Source organism: Ornithorhynchus anatinus, chromosome 5 (assembly GCF_004115215.2).
Source record: "Ornithorhynchus anatinus isolate Pmale09 chromosome 5, mOrnAna1.pri.v4, whole genome shotgun sequence".
NCBI classification, from domain to species: domain Eukaryota; kingdom Metazoa; phylum Chordata; class Mammalia; order Monotremata; family Ornithorhynchidae; genus Ornithorhynchus; species Ornithorhynchus anatinus.
Window position 1 is genome coordinate 40,660,398 of NC_041732.1, and position 16,969 is coordinate 40,677,366.

At 42.4% G+C, this 16,969-nt stretch overlaps 1 protein-coding gene and 1 long non-coding RNA gene across 14 annotated transcripts in view; one reads left to right on the forward strand and one right to left on the reverse strand.

The window, feature by feature from the left end:
* Positions 1-16,969, reverse strand: part of SLC20A2 (solute carrier family 20 member 2) — a 125,777-nt gene that overhangs the window by 107,054 nt on the left and 1,754 nt on the right. For 10 of the 13 annotated variants that reach the window (XR_485693.4, XR_485691.4, XM_007664607.4 and 7 more), the window contains exons 1-2: positions 12,983-14,056; positions 10,106-10,542 (exon numbers count right to left, since the gene is read on the reverse strand). The exons of 1 other annotated variant lie outside the window; for it this stretch is intronic. The gene's annotated coding sequence lies outside the window, so the exon portion shown is untranslated. Of the gene's footprint in view, positions 1-10,046; positions 10,068-10,105; positions 10,543-12,982; positions 14,057-16,969 lie in introns of those variants that run through there. 2 more of the 13 variants (XM_007664593.4, XM_029065720.2) reach the window with 2 other exon arrangements.
* LOC114812170 lies at positions 13,200-14,257 on the forward strand. The gene is made up of 3 exons (XR_003759820.2): positions 13,200-13,290; positions 13,620-13,680; positions 14,051-14,257. It is a non-coding gene; the product is annotated as an uncharacterized LOC114812170 (long non-coding RNA).

A 16,969-nucleotide genomic window follows, 5' to 3' on the forward strand; every position in this document is an offset into this window, starting at 1 on the left:
ATCTCACTGCCCATCACTCGCCCACATTCTCCATCTGGCCTGGAAAGCCCTCCCTCCTCATAACTGACAATTACTCTCTTCCCCTTCAAAGTCTTAGTGAAGACACATCTCTTCCAAGAGGCCTTCCCTAACTACACTCTCCCTTCCTCTTCTCCCAATCCCTTCTATATTGCCCTGACTTGCTCCCTTTATTCATGCTCCCCACAGACCCACAGCACTAATATACCTGTATATCTGTAATTTATTTACTTATAGTAATGTCTGCCTCCCCCTCTAATCTCATGAGCAGGTAATGTGTCTATTATATTGTTGTACCGTATAAGCACTTAGTACAGTACTCTACATACAGTAAACAATAAATACAGCTGAATGAAATATGATTGAATTCTCCCAAGTACTTAGCATAGTGCTCTACACACAGTACTGAGATGAAAACGATTGATTGCAGAGCACTGTGCTAAGCATTTCGAAAGGTACAACATAAGAGCTGGTAAGCTTGATCCCTGCCACAGAGATCTCACAGTCTACAGGGAAAGGCACGTATGAGTTGAACAAAAGGAACAAGCTGGGATGCATGATATGCAAGAAAAGACAGGTCATGGCATAGATATTGTAAACGCCATTAAGTTCAAACAGTGTGAGATGGCAATATTACTGAACTGAAGGGAGAAAAGGGAAGCAAGAGAAGCAAGAAGACTATGAACAGAAAGTTCTAAAGTTCTAAAATAAATTAACATCTCCAACAGCAATAAGCACCTATATTAACATAACATCATAATGAACACTGAAAAATATGATTTATGGAAACCAGCTCTCTATGAATTTACAATTGTACTGTACTCTCCCAAGTGCTCTGCACTCAGTAAGCATTAAATAAAAACCATTAATTGATAAGTGTGAACTGAATCTGTAGAATGCTGAGAGATTTGGCCAATTATCTTGCTGAGCAATGAACAAACTAGGAGAGCTTCTTTAGGGCAGGGATCATGTCTACTAATTCTACTGATAGCTCCCAAATATTTGGTATGGTGCTCTGCACACAGTAGGTGCTCAAGAAATACCACTGATTATTGGAATTTAACATGGACCCCAAGTTTCTTCAAAGTGGCTCAGCTGGAGGCACATTTGAGTGTAGAGCTCTTTTGGCTCTTCCAGAGTTCTTAATGATAATAAAAATAATTAATAATCACAGTGATATTTGTTAAGCACTTACTAGGTGCCAGGTACTGTTCTAAGCAGTGGGGTAGATACAAAATAATTAGGTTAAACAAAGTCCCTGTCCTACATAGAGCTCACAGTTTTAATCCCTATTTTACAGATGAGGGAACTGAGGCCAGAGAAGTTAAGTGACTTGCCTGAGGTCACAGAGCAGACAAGTGGCAGAGCTGGGATTAGAACCCAGGTCCTTCCGGCTCCTAGGCCTCTGTTGTATCCACAAGGCCACGCTATTTCTCTAAGAAACTGCGATGCAGAAAGAAATCTCTCCCCTCTTTAGCTCCTTTTGGAGCAGGTTTAGGCCTATACAATTCATTCAATCGTATTTATTGAGCACTTACTGTGTGCAGAGCACTATACTAAGCCCTTAGGAAAGTACACTACAACCATCAATACATAGATTCCCTGCCCACAGAGAGCTTAGAGTCTAGAGGGGGGCGATAGAGATTAATACAAATGAATAAATTACAGATAAGTACGTAAGTGCTGTCCTCAGCCAAACCAACCCCATACTACACTCAATTTATATTTAGAGATGGCTACAGGAAGCATCACCTTTGTACAGTAATCATTGCCTTTCGGGTGAGTTGAGGTTTTTGGCTTCACTAATGGCAGAAATCCTGGGATAAATTAGCCAACAGCCCTCTCTGAGTTGCCCCTCCATGTGGCATACCTATGTTACCCATACAATGGCACTTTGCATCCCTATATAGCTAGTCATCCTTAGATTGGCATGCCAGTCCATCCTCCCCTACTCAGGGACCAAAATCAGGTTCATTACAATCAAAATAAAAGGTGATGGCAGTTAAATCAGACATATTCTGAAGCCAGCAGATTTGAGGGAGACACCAATTTAAGTCATGAAAAATGGCAAGCTCAAAGCAATATATGGGTGTGTATATATATGTATATATATTTCCTATGCATATATAGGAAAGATGGAAGAGGATTAAAATCTGTTTTGGGAGGACAAAAATCAAAATAAAACCAAGGAAAAGAAATAGAAATGAAACAAAATGTTAAGGATTAAAAATTGTCAATCCTAATCCTCACATCTAGAATAAAAATTGGGTATCCTTTCATTCAGTCGTATTTATTGAGTGCTTACTGTGTGCAGAGCGAAAATATAGTAAAGACAGATACCAAATTTGAAAGGCAATATGGCAAATGCTTGAGGACTTTTGTTGCTGTTGTCACTGTTGCCTTTTTAAGCGCCTCTGCAAAACTTTGTTTCTTGTTTGTGGAGTAAAAGGAACCCTATTTCTAAATTCCCTGTAGTAAATGGCATATTCTGGGTCCTGAATGTGCCAGTATCTCTTCTATTTGTTATGCATTTGAGGCTAAGAGAAGTGCAATTTAATATACTAAGATATCACAGAAATGTAAATCACGTTTTGAAATGCAAACTTAAAGTGTAACTAGTGAAATTTAAAATTGCACAATCCTCATGTTTTCCCCTGCCTACTAGGGTTATTAATGGCCTCGAGTGGATTGTAGAGAAATCCTTATAGTGGTAATTGTGGTATAGTTCCCTAAGGGGTAAACTGCTGGAATCTCAGAAGAAACCTTTAAGAATGATCTGCTCTAATAAAACTAGGTTTATGTTCAAAACCTTCCCCTTTTTCCACTTAATTTGTGCTCCAACATACTTAAAAAGACTTGTAGAAAATGCAGCCAAGAGAAAGAAAGCAAGATAGTTAGTACCTGCCAAATTACTCCTGGTCCTCACCATCCCCTCTTGGTACCCTCTTGATTCCTTTAACAACAAAATGGCCCATTAATTAATCTAATCAGCAACACATATGAACATCATTTGACATGCTCTCCATAATTGTGGACTAGAGAAGCAATAACCAGATGTATTCATTCATTCTAAATAATTTTGATGAACTAAAAAATATTAAGAAATGTAAGACTCATCTCTTTTCACTGGCCTAGAGTCAGTCTTATGGGAAAGCCACATGTCCTCCAAGTAATTCAAGGTACAAGAGAATACTACCCCCTCAAATTCGCCTTTGAATTAGTTTTGGTTAAAACAGCACATCAAAAAGGTCTATGGACAGGGTTGACAGGTACAGAAAAATATCCAGCTATTACACCATATTTGGTCAAGACAGGAAGCTTTTTTCTACAAATACCACTTTAATATTTGGATTTACTATCAAAGGATGTGAGTTTAGCCCTGCTTCCTCTTAGGACAACTTCCAATAGCAGGTTATTTTGAAGTTTGAATGTCCAGCAATTTTCCTTTTTTGGTGATCCACTTAAACATGCTAATTTGCTCCAAATGCTCCTTTCTTATCTTTCCTGTCAATGGCCTCTCCCCTCTCCTTACTAAAATCATCTACCCCAAGCATTATCCTGATCATGTCATTCTTCTCAGCAGACTACAGTAACTCCCAGTTTTCGCTCACATCAAATAAACATCCATGATCTTAATTTTACACTTCAGGGCCCTAGCTCCACCAGCTCCTTCTAACCTATCCACTGTCCCCATCTTGTGATCTTTACTTCAACTAAATGTTTACTATCTACTCACCTAATCTGACCAGCTCCAAATTGATGAACATGCCTGGCAAGCCCTACCCACTGTCTTCCCCAAATCACACTCTTTTCAAAACTTTCCTAAATACCTATTGTGTTCATGAAGCCGCCCCACCACTCCTCAATTCCAAGATTAATCCCCCACCCCCCGGCTCCAGACACTCTGATCCCTCCAGCTTTCTCCTAATACTTGTGAATTCTGTACTCTTAAGAATCTTTAAAGTTTCTTGCTTCATGTCTCACTGAATATTGTTGGGTATTGGTATTTGTTTTGTTCCCCCATTGGACTGCAAACTCTTTGATGGCCAAGATTGCATCATCTTCTTTTAACACTCACTAAACCACTTTTAACAGTTCTCTGCACCCAAGTGGGTAGTCAATAAATTCTTTGGCTGATGATGAAGATTCAGGGCAGTTCCATCTGGATGGCCTCTCTCAGCACCAGAAGCACACTTCTTGGTCACCGTGGAAATAGAACGAAGTGGTTATCCAAGAAACTTATATAAGTCCAAACCCAGGGGTTGATATGCCGGTGTTTCATTCACTTGTCAGACATGTGAAGAACTTGATGCGGAATAGTCATATCACCATTGAGTCCATTGTTAGAGCCAACCTGACAAAATCTGAAAAGAAATTCCTAACATTAAATAGCCCTTAGAGTTTCTTCCCCCACCACTGGTCAAAGGCTGAATAATATGAAAAGAAAAATACACATTTCTGGCATAATTATTTAGTATTTATTGAATCCCACAGCATGAAATTATTATTCCAGGCAAAACCCCTCCTTAAGTAATTTTTTAAAAAAAATCATGATCATGACCCATTAAGTTTCTTTTGTAACTGGGACATAATTATATTTGTTAATCATTTCAAGTACTTTGGAAGAGAGAGATAATTCAGATACAAAATTTGACTGTTTTCATTTGTTCACAGTGGAAGTAGAAATGTTTTCCAAATAAGAAAATATAACCAATTTATTAAATAATGTAATTCAAATAATTCCACAGAGAATTAGTCAAAGGTGGCTAAGGGGCAGACTTTCACACCATTTGCCAGGGTATTGGGTAGTTGTAAATCAGTTGGTCTGGCTTCCCTGGCCTCCAGAAAGAAGAGGGCAGAGGGAAAGTGCTGATTGGTAGAGGGGTCAAGGACAGCAATCCACAAAGAAGAATCAGTTAAGATACTACTCTCTGATATAGCTGCCTGAGACTATGTTTGATTTCAGAAATTTTGCTGAGAGAATCAAGATAAGGATTTTCATACAATGCAGTTAATCAGAAAAATCATTTAAAATGCTCTTACAAATAAAAATCTGTTTGAGGTACTTTAGTAACCTGTGTTTCTACAAAATATTCAACCTCTTCCTCCAGGTACAAAACTAAATTTTGATTGCTAAGGAAAATGAAATGCCAACTTAGTCTTGCTGCATACTATCCTGTGGTTCCAAGGAGTCCAATATAAATTGCAATTACAAATGCATGCTTATCTGTTCTACAATCTCAAAATGTATGCTTTGATTGTTACTTTTTTTAATGCTACCACTAACTTGCAAAATAACTCACTGCTGCCCACTGTATCACTGTGAAATATGTAGGGCCAGGTAAAAATGATACCCTTTCAGCAGGAAGTCTAAGAGTTAAAGTATAAAAACAGAAGTGTTTAAACATTTTTTTTCAAATAAACAATGCATCAGCATGGAGGCCAGGACCTTCACTATCACAAATTTAGCTACTCAAACCTAATGTAAAGCCTATTTTAATCAGAGGTAATATGACAAGGAAGGAAGTTGGCATGCTGAAGCAGGGAGGAAAAATGGAGAACTTTCCTCTTGGGGTTCCATACATGTCAGTGACAAAGTCAACTGTCTTGAATCACAATCCTAGAGTTCTGATGTGTATTGTTGATTAGTGTTTATTATGCTTCGATTTCAGAACCAAAGCACGGGAAAAAAAAAGCACCTCTTGGTTCGAGATCAAGAATACTTAGCAGTTGCATTCATTTGGAAATCAGGGCCTGAGTGACAGGATAATTCATCCCTAATTAATTTTAAAGAAAATAATACTAGCACAGGACCACTGTCTATTAAGGTTTTGATTTAAAATACTCAGACCATCTTACCTGGAAGTGCTCTAACATCTTCTCATCAAACTGCCAGAGGAACTTCTTGGAGAAAAGTGGGAACAATATTTTTCTGAGTTGGGTTCCTCACTCACCTTATTTCTAAAGGGATGTCCTAAAGCAAACAGTTCCTATGTTTGCAAGTTATATTTCATTCTACTTCTCAAACATGCAGGAAAATGGAAAGCAACTTTTTGATGTAACTAATGACTAAATTCTAATCTTCCCCATTAGCAGTTTCCAACCTTTCCATAATGTTCATAAAATATCTTCCAACTGGGTAAAATTACTAATCTTGAATCAAGTCATCCCTCACCTCTCTGCTTATTTCCCAGTGTCTCATGACCTCAAAGTATATAGCATGGGAGGAACTGGGGAGATACCCTATGGAAGTCAAAAAAGGGAGAATTGACAGGGGAAAAGAGAAGAGCTTCAACCACTTTCAAGTGTCACCAGTTGTCAGTGACTCAACATTTATTGAATGTTTACTGTGTGCAGAGCACTGTGCCAAGTGATTGGAAGAGCATAATAGAGTAGAAAGACATGATCCCTTCCGTTAAGTAGCTTAGTCTAGTGGGGGAGACAGACATTAAAATGAATTGCAGATGGGGGAAGCAATCGAGGATGAGGCCATGGACCTAAGTACAGGAGCACTGTGGGGAAGTTTGAAAGAAAAATGTATTGCTGCTTGTTTAAAAGCAATATGAATATAAGATCAAAAGCAGTGCCATTCCTGGATCAAATCATAATCTATCCAGTCTAGGAATCTCTTTCCAACAGCAGCACCAGGATGTTTATAAGCTGAGAAGCAGCGTGGTCTAATGGATAGGGCACGGGCCTGGGAGTCAGAAGGACCTGGTTCCAATCCCTACTCCTCCACTTGTCTGGTGGGTGACCTTGCGCAAGTCCCTTCACTTCTCTTTGCCTCAGTTACCTCATCTGTAAAATGGGGATTATGACTGTGAGCCCCATGTGGGACATGGTCTTTGTCCAACCTGATTAGTTTGTATCTGCCCCAGTGCTTGGTATAGTGCCTGGCACATAAAAAGTGCTTAACAAATACCATAAATTAAAAAAAGGAATACATCCACCCATTCTATTGTAATCCACTCTACCCAAGCACCCAACCCAGTTCTCTTCTTACATCCCCACATTAGCTATTCAAAGTTACCTAATCACTGACTAGTCTATTTGAATGAGCATCTATCTTTTAAAAGTGAACACTCCAACTAATATATTTACTGCACTGAATGAATTTGGGCAAAAATCATAAGCCACACAGAACAAAAAAAGACCATCCTTAACCTACAGAAAATAATTGTGCATTTAAAACCAAAAAAAGTGCTGAATGCTGTAAGGGTCAATTCATCTCACACAGGTTTCGCTTAAGGTAAGATCAGGAAGAGAGCAAGAAATAAGCAGAAGTTAAACTAAGCAGAATAATTGAGTCAATATGAGTGCCAATTCCCTTTTGTATGTTAGACAAAGAAAAACTGCCTTCCCCCCTTCCCCAAACACAGCAAGGTGATTATAGAACTCTACTTAAAACAATAAACGTGTTTGTTAAGTTTTAGTCACCTTGGAATTGTGCTGTAACAAGCAAATACCCCATCCACCCCACCTCCAAGAAAAAAACCCTAAACTTAAAAGATCATTTATGTTGTACTTAGAAACAGTCAGTGTGGTATTTCTGGCTTTAAAAAGAGAAGTCTGGAGCGAAGCCTCAGGTCTGTAGGACAGACAGAGAAGGAGGGTGGAATAGAGAGTGGAGGTACTCGTGATCCATAAATTGAATAGATTCCTGAGCAAAGACCAACTCCTGCATCTGTGCAAACTCTGAACAAGTAATGAAAAATTTACCAGAACACTGCTTAGGCTTGTTCCTAATAGACATTAAAAAAAACTTTCGATACTATGAAAGAACGGTAAATCACTAAATAGCATAAAAGAGTAAAACTTTCCGTACTCCTTACGGTCCCATGAAAATATATCTGGGAAAAGTGTCAAAACGTATGACTGCATAACCAGATAAAGCTTTCCCACACAAGAACCTTTATAGTGAATTAATAGAATTTTCAGGATAGTATGGTTTGAGCACACTATGCAGATACTATTCCCTCCTGTTTTGAAGGAATAAGCTAAAATAGTTGTATTAATATATGTATAAAGCACCTCGCTTCAACAGCATTCATTTGTTGGGTTTTTTTCTCCCCATTTTTAGAATTATAACCAGGGGCCTTCCAATCTTCTAAATCCCCATTGCTTGGACCTCGTTCATTCAAAAACATTAACTCACCCACAAATACTGGCACTGAAAATGATGGAGACATGGAGAAATCATACTGGCTGGAAAGTGTTTACCTAAGAACCAATGTTTAGCCATTGTACAGCAAGGGAAATCGGATGGAGGGAGCAATCACTGTGTAAGTGTAGAGAACAAACATGGGCCTCTACTGAAAACCATATAGCTAAAGTCCAAAACCATCTGACACACAAACGTTGAGCAGCCTGTCAGCAGTGAACTATTACTACATCTATTTTACAGATGAGGAAAGTGAGGAGAGAGAAGTGAAGTGACTTGCTCAAGGACACATAGCAGGCAACTGGCAAAGGCAGGATTAGAATCCAGGTCCTCTGACTCCCAGGCCCGTGCTCTTTCCACTAGGTGACCCTGTTCCTTGTCATCAGCCCTCTTTTAAATGCCTAGTGGGCAGCTCTGTGCTCAATCAACACATAAGGAAACTTAGCCCACCTTCTGGCTTTTCACCCTCCTTCTCCTCAAGTGCCACTGCTTAGCTGACAGTTCACTGGACTGTGGGCCTGGAAACTGGTCTGGCCATTCACTGCCCATAGAGGCTTTTCCCTGCCCAGCTCTGCATGTGGTACTGCTGGCTCACACTTTGGCAGCAGCTCAGTTGGCCACGGGGGAAGGGCCCAATGAACCCAGAAGACATGGCCCATTGGGCAATCTCCAACTGGCCTTGTAACCCAGTGAGAACGACGGCACCCTCCTGGTGAGCCAGGCTAGCTTTGGCAGCTGCTCTTGCCCCCAAACAGCACCAAGCCCGTGGGGGCAATCGCGTCCTCCCCGCTGCCCCATGTAGTGGGTGCCTTTGGAAGAAGCTAACAGAAAGCGATAGTTTAAGATGGCACTAAGGCAGGAGAGTGGGAACAAGTGTTAATAAAGAGGGTAGGTTTAGAGGGGAGGCTTGCTCCTGGGCAACAGCTGGAAAGGTGACAGAAGACAGAGAGGAAGAGCTGGAAGAGAAAACGCATCCCCAGTGGCTTTCCGTTTTACCAACAAAGTATTTGGTAAGATCATCTGGGGTTAGAAAGGAGGCAGTGGAGGTATTAAGGGCTTTGGGAAGGTTTGGAAGAGTTGGTGGAGATCGCAGAGATGGGAGTCAATGAGGAGGTAATAGAGTTTTTGCTGCGCTAAAGAGAGCGGAATTATCCCAGGTCAGATTGAGTCTGAAATGGCAGAAGTCTGTTGGTGCTTGAGTTTCTGTCAGCCATATGCAATTTCATGAGTGTCGTTGTTTAGTAAGCAGACTGGAGACACTCCGGGGCCGGGGTTTGGTGTGCCAAAGCAGAAGTATAGAACAAGGGTATGAGAGAGTTGAATTTTGTGGTGAAGGTGGTATTATGACGATGCTGATGATGACCTAGCTGTCTGAAGTTTTCTGAAGCTAATGGTCGTGTCCAACAAATGTATAGTAAGGTCACGTCTCCAAGAGGTCTTCCCCAATTAAGCCTTCTTTTCCCCAGCTCCCTGTCCCTTTCCAGAGAAGCAGCATGGCCTAGTGGATAGAGCACAGGTCTGGAGTCAGAAGGACCTGGGTTCTAACCCCAGCTCTGCCACTTTTCTGCTGTGTGACCATGGGCAAGTCACATCCCTTCTCTGCCTTTCCCTCATCTGTAAAATAGGAATTAAGACTGTGCCCCATGTGGGACAGGGACTGTGTCCAACCCGACTTGCTTGCATCCACCCCAGGGCTTAGTACTGTGCCTGTCACATAGTAAACGCTTAACAAGAGACCGCAACTATTATTATTATAAGAAACGAATGGTGCCTATTATTAAATATCAGTGTCAACTAAAAATATTTCTTGGTGCAGAATATATATCAGCTTCTGGATCTCCCAACAGATTGTGGGTCTCGCCATTACCTTTGACCTCTGGTAGCTCAATTGCATTGCAGGGTATCTTGCATGTAAACAAACTCTACCTGGCAGTGGTGTAGAAGGGGAAGTTGGGATCGATCATAGGAGTGGATACATTAGATAAACTGTAGCAGAGGTGTCTAACGTCCTAGCAAGTCACTGATTCATCTTTCAGTAAGCTGCATATAATGGATATCACAGACTCTTCACAAGGACTCTCTTTGCGGTTATCATTCCTCTTCCTTTTCTCCAAGGACATCTTAAGCTTTAGGTACATCAGACATCCAGGGTCATATTCGAGGACATTTCTGACACATGTGAATAACTCCTTGACCCTGCAGATATGTCACAGGTGCTCAACCAGGCTTGTTTCTGTCACTGTTTGTAGAAGGAGTAGATACTCTTGGTCTCCAAGCTGTGAGCACACGTTGAACCGATAGCCATCAATCTTCCTATTCAGAGTTGACAGTAATGCTGAACAGGGGCAGCCCTTTGAAGATGACTGAAAAGAAAAAAAATTTCCTTTTGAATCATCCAGATTTCTATAGCCCTAAAATACCAGGAAGCAGAAACTCGTACAGTTCTACTGTTACAGACTGCACTGCTGCAGGTTCCAGTGCTTATATTTTACTTTTCTACTTCAAGAGGGAGGCAGCAGGTTCTAGCGGAAAGAGTATAGGACTAAGGACCAGGTGACCCAAATTCCAGCCTCAGTTTTGTCACACTGAATGGCCAAGTGACCTTGAACAAGTCACTTAACTTTCCTGTGCCTCAGTCTCCTTGTTTGTTGAAAGGGGATAAAATACCCATTTCCCTCCCACTTATATTGTGAGCACCCTGGGGGACAGGGACTGTTTGATCAGCGTTAATTAATCCTGTGATTGACATTTAGCAAGTGTTTAACTCATAATAATAATGTTGGTATTTGTTAAGCGCTTACTATGTGTGGAGCACTGTTCTAAGCGCTGGAGTAGATACAGGGTAATCAGGTTGTCCCTCGTGAGGCTCACAGTCTTAATTCCCATTTTACAGATGAGGTAACTGAGGCACAGAGAGGTTAAGTGACTTGCCCACAGTCACAGAGCTGACAAGTGGCAGAGCCAGGATTCGAACCCATGACCTCTGACTCCCAAGCCCATGCTCTTTCCACTGGGCCACGCTTATATTATTAGTTATGGCTTCTCAAACCAATACACAGAGCTACTTTACATGGTTATTTTAAACAATCGAATTTATCAATCATATTTTTTGAGCGCTTCGTTTTTGCAGAGCAGTATGATAAAACAGAATAAGCAGGCTTGTTCCCTGAGCTTTCAGTCTAGAGAGGGAGAAATATTAATGTGAATAAGTAGTTTATAATGTAACATTTAAAGATCGATCTCTCTGTATATATATGTACTGTGAGGTTGAGGCAAACAGCAAGTGTCCAAAGGTCACAGGTAGAAGTGCACAGACAATGCAGAAATGAGAGCAAACTGGGGAAAAGAGGGCTTAATCAGGGAAGGCTTCTTGGAAAAGATGTGACCTTAATTCAGCTTTGAAAGTGGAGAGAGGTCTGGAGTATATGGAGGGGGAAGGCGTTCCAGGCTTGGCAGAGAACATGGGAAAGGAGTCAGCAGCAAGAGGAGACTGGAGCACAGTAACTAAACTGGAGCTAGAGAAGCACAGTGTGCGTGCGGGCTGGGCTGTAGCAGGAGATCAGTGAGGTGAGGTGGAATGGGGCAAGCTACTTGAGGGCTTTAAAGCCACAGGTAAGCAGTGTCTGATGCGGAGATAGGAGGCCACTGGAGGTTCTTGAGGAGTTTTTAGCAAAAACTATTAAAAACAATGATGGTAACTATTAAGTGTTCACAGTGTGCTAAGTAGTAGAAGTAGCGCTTATCAACCACCCAGTTGGTGAGTTACACTATGTTAAGCACCAGGGTACATGAAGGATAAGCAGATCAGTTAGTCTTCCTGGGCGACTAAGTCAAAGGGGGGGATGAACATCTTCCATGAGGAAACAAACACCGAAGACTTAAATGACTTGCCCAAGGTCTCAGGCAAGTGGTAGAGCTGGGACTAGGTCCCAGGTCTCCTGTGTCCCAGTCCCTGCTCTTCCCTCTAGGACACACTTGGTGTTGAAACATCAAGCTGAAGTGAACTTTTTAATACAATTTCTAAGACATTTACTATAACTTAAGGTAGACTTCATTTGAAACACCATGAAAATTTGTCTCGTGGAAATAATACTCTACTTCAGCCCCACAATACTCATGTACGCATTCTTCTCTATTTCTGCAATCCCTAATCTCCTTTAATGTCAGTCTTCCTCTGTAGGCTGTAAACTCCTTGAGGGCAGGGATTGAGTCTACCAACCCTGTGGTAGTAAACTTTCCCTAGTGCTTAGCATGGTGCCTTGTACACAGTAGACTTGATTAGGCAAATACGCTTGGTGAGTAAAGCAGCTATGTGTTGTAGCATCTTACTGAATTGTGTGCAATAGATCCCGTATGTCCTATTGCAGAATTTGGTAGTAAAACAATGTATTGGCTTAGGAAAGTTATTCTCTAAGCATAAACCATTAGGAAAGATTCTTTCAGAGTACCGGGGCAGATCGATCCGAGATATAAGGTACATCGCCTAACAATCTACACTAGAAGGAAGTGCTGAGTTTAGACATTAGCCACTAGCAAAACCAATGAAAATTTTTACATGATGAAATGTTTTTTTTAAAACTTCCAAGTTTCCTAACTTTCACCATGTGTATAGTAGAACAGGTTTCTGGAGAGCATCCATCACTATGAATTGTTTCTATGATATAGCGCTACCCCATATTCGTTCCTATACATTTTAAAATGGCATCACTGACGAGTGTCATTTCCATTCCGTAAATCCCATAACTAATAGACGGTTAGTTACAACTTCATAAAGCGGCTGAGAAACAGTATCAAATACCATACCTGAAGGTAGGGCGTCCTTCCCTGCCTGCTGCTAACCACGGGCTGTGCTCTGCTGTTGGATGCTTCATTCCAGGTTAAGCTTCTTCCTCCAATTCCTAGACAGCTGGCTTGTGGGTCTGTTAGATTGCAGCACTGTGACGTCACCAGACTCCCTAGCTTTATGTGGACTGCCTTTTGCCCAAAATAGTATCCAGGCTGTTCCTAAGAAAAAGCAATTCTGGGATTTCCACAGTACTGCTTTTCTTCCTAAACTTTATTTCGTTTGCTGATCCGTATCCCCGGCACGCTTCCAAACCATTTTACTCCAGGTATGAAATGAAACCCTCTGGCACGTTTTTTTATGTCCTCAAATCTCTTTGGCGCAGAGGCGGCTAGTCCTGGGCAGATTTCTTTGCCGTAGACATTAAGTAGTATCTGCATTTGCAGCTCAGAACAAGTGGTAGATCATTCCTCAGCAAAGGCAAAAAGTAAATTGGATGAATTAGAAAAGCATAGAAGCAATTACTCTACTAAATTACTTCCATCGGGGGTTTTGCAGGTAGGGCAGAGTACGAGATAAAAAGTATCATTCATTACTTCATTCTCAAATTAACAACGTAGTGTGGCGGGTACTTTTCTTTAATTCATCTCCTGGCAGTAAATAGCAGAGTGGAGAAAGGACCAATTGACACAGAAAACATCAAGAAACATCCACACAGGTTAGAATCCCCACTCCCCAAATAAATGTGCATCTTTCCCTTTCTTTATGTGATCTGCGATGCTCAGCAGCACGCGTACTGAAACCTAACAATTTTGCAAGGGCCTGGACTTCGATTAATACCAATTTCTTTGATATGCTTAGAATGTCCACCCACATTCCCAATAGCCTCAAACTAGATACACTCCAGTCCTCCTCCCTTACATACATACAGCTGAATTGAAATGAGTAAGGAAGATTCCTAAATTTTATTCACATGGAAAATATTTTGTCAACTTTGTGAGAAAAGAGATAAGTAAAAGCTCCACGGGCTTTTATTGCTCTCCATATCCCAGGAAAATCATTTTAATCACTTTGATCTCTTTCAACAGGCAAACTCTACAAGACCTCATCGACAGATTTAGCACTTTTAGCACCACAAGACCTAGAAATCACCATTAGATGAGATGTTAAAGCTAACGTACAATGTCTCGGGTTTAAAAAAAAAAAGAAATCACAGAAATATTCCGTACAAATGTGTGACCAATTGATGTCCGAATGGGAAAACATGAAATTAAAGTTCACATCGGCTGGTCACACTGGATGTTAAGCTCTCTCAGGGGGCTCCAGAAAACTGCATCGACATCGTCAAATATGAATAACCATAAAACCCATGACTACTCTAAATACCACATTAGCATAGAACATTCTACTGACGTTCTTTCCAAAGTCTGACATCTTCAGTTTTCTTTCTGTAGTAAATCAGTTATTTATATTTAATTTCGAAAAAAAGACAAAAACAGGGCCAGGAACTGCAACCACCACCCAAAACAGCGCCATAAAAATCAGTCTTTGTGCAGAGCAGTTTGAACTTCGAGTCCCGCATTGGCCTTTCCAGACACATACACACCCAGAGGTGACCTGTACCATTAGAGTTTTCTTTGAACGTGAATGACAATACATCGATTCATCTCTCTATACATCCATATAACCTACGCAATTCATAAAGAATCACAGAACGTCAAACCGTTGAAGACAAAGGAAAAAGTCAGTTGGCTCAGTGTTCATTTCTCCAGGGCACCAGGCCTCACTGGTGGTTTTACTGTAATCGGGCCAGAGATTAATTGGGGGTTTGAATTAATCTGGACTAGTCACAACTCCCTCGGTGCAATTCGGCCAGATAATTAGAAAAACTTGAAGTGTACAAACGTAACCCAACGTGTAAGATTACATTGGCCCCAATTTTATTAAGGTCGTGTTGGAACGACTTGCCCGGGAACTAGAAGTCGTGGATTTACTGTTTCCCTATTGCCATTATATAAGCACTGGACCGGCCAGATGAAAATGTATAAAAACTAGCAGTCTGTGTATTACCCCAAACGATATCCGACTATCGCCCTTTACGTAAAGACGCCATTTATTCCGAGTCACAATGTTACGCAGAGACCGCTTCCATACATTCTAATTTATAGGCGGAATGGTAATCTTCTCTCTTAAAATAAACGCCGACACACTGCATTTTGACTTCTCGTCCAAAGGCGCCGTGAATTGTATCCTGCCTCCAGGAAGCGTCCTATCCAAAGGTGCGCTCAGCATTAGCTACCGAGTCCTATAAAATCCACGTCTCGCAGCGGCTAAATATTACCAAAGTTACGTCGACGTTTAACAGTCCTAGACCTCCGCAACCCCAAACGCTTCCAAGGTGCAGGTCACCAGCTGGGGCAATTCCCAGGGTGTTTCTACGCACGCAGCACAGTCTGATTTCTAGCCCACAGGACTCGGCGGTATTTAAAGCTCCTGAAAACGAGCTGTCCAAAGGCGGTCGGGCCAAAGTGACCTTCGTGGACTAATTAACCTTGGGTGCAGCGGGGTGGCCTCCGAGCGCGGGGCCGTGTTTACCGTCCTTCCCCCGGGGGATCGCCCCGCGTGGCCGGGGTTGAGGGGGGGAAATGGTTTTGGAGGCTTTGGGGATTTCACAATTAACCTTTCGCTTGCTTCCGCGTGGGTGACCGCCCCGGGGCTGCGGCTCCGCGAAAGAGGGGCGACTGCCCACACCTGCACCCCCACCGGCTCCTCTTCCTCCATTGAGAAGCAGCGTGGCTCAGTGGAAAGAGCCCGGGCTTGGGAGTCAGAGGTCGTGGGTTCTAATCTCCAGTCCTCCACTTGCCCGCTGGGTGACCTTGGGCGAGTCACTTCACTGGGCCTCAGCTACCTCATCTGTAAAATGGGGAGGAAGACTGTGCGCCCGACGTGGGACCTTGTAGCTACCCCAGCGCTCACAATGGTGCTTGGCACACAGTAAGTGCTTAACAAATACCAACATTATTATTTTGTACGAGAAGCAGCGTGGCTCAATGGAAAGAGCCGGGCTTGGGAGTCAGAGGTCACGGGTTCTAATCCCGGCTCTGCCACTTGTCTGCTGTGTGATTTTAGGTGAGTCACTTCACTTCTCTGTGCCTCAGTTACCTCATCTGAGAAATGGGGATTAAGACTGTGAGTTCCACATGGGACAATCTGATCACTCTGTATCGCCCCCGCCCCCCCAGTGCTTAAAACAGTGCTTCACACATAGTCAGCGCTTAACAAATACTATCATTATTATTGTTATAGGAGAACCCACGTGGTTTAAGTGGCAAGAGCCCCAGTTTGGGAATCCGAGGTCGCTAATCCCGGCTCCGCCACTGCTCTGCTGTGTGACCTTGGGCAAGTCGCTTCACTTCTCTGGGCCTCGGTTCCCTCATCTGTAAAACGGGGATAACGCCTGTGAGCCCCGCGTGGGACAACCTGATGACCTTGTCCCGACCCCTGTGCTTGGCACGGTGCTTGGCACAGAGTAAGCGTTTAACAAATACCATCTTTATGATTTATGGACATGCAGAGCTCTGTGTGCAGAGCGCTGTGCTAAGCGGTAGGGAGCAGACCACGCAGCAGAGATGACAGGACACATTGGCTGCTGCTGCGGCGGAAAGAGCCCGGGCTTGGGAGTCCGAGGATGTGGGTTTTAATCCCCTCTCCGCCACTTGCCTGCTGTGTGGCCTTGGGCAAGACAATAATAATAATAATGATAATAATAATGATGGTATTTGTTAAACGCTTACTATGTGTCAACCACTGTTCTAAGCGCTGGGTTAAATACGAGATAATGAGGTTGTCCCACGTGGGGCTCCCAGTCTTAATCCCCATTTTACAGAGGAGTGAACAGAGGCCCAGTGAAGTGACTTGGCGAGGATCACCCAGCACACAAGTGGTGGAGGTGGGATTAGAACCCACATCCTCTGACTCCCAAGCCGGGGCTCTTTCCACGGGGCCCC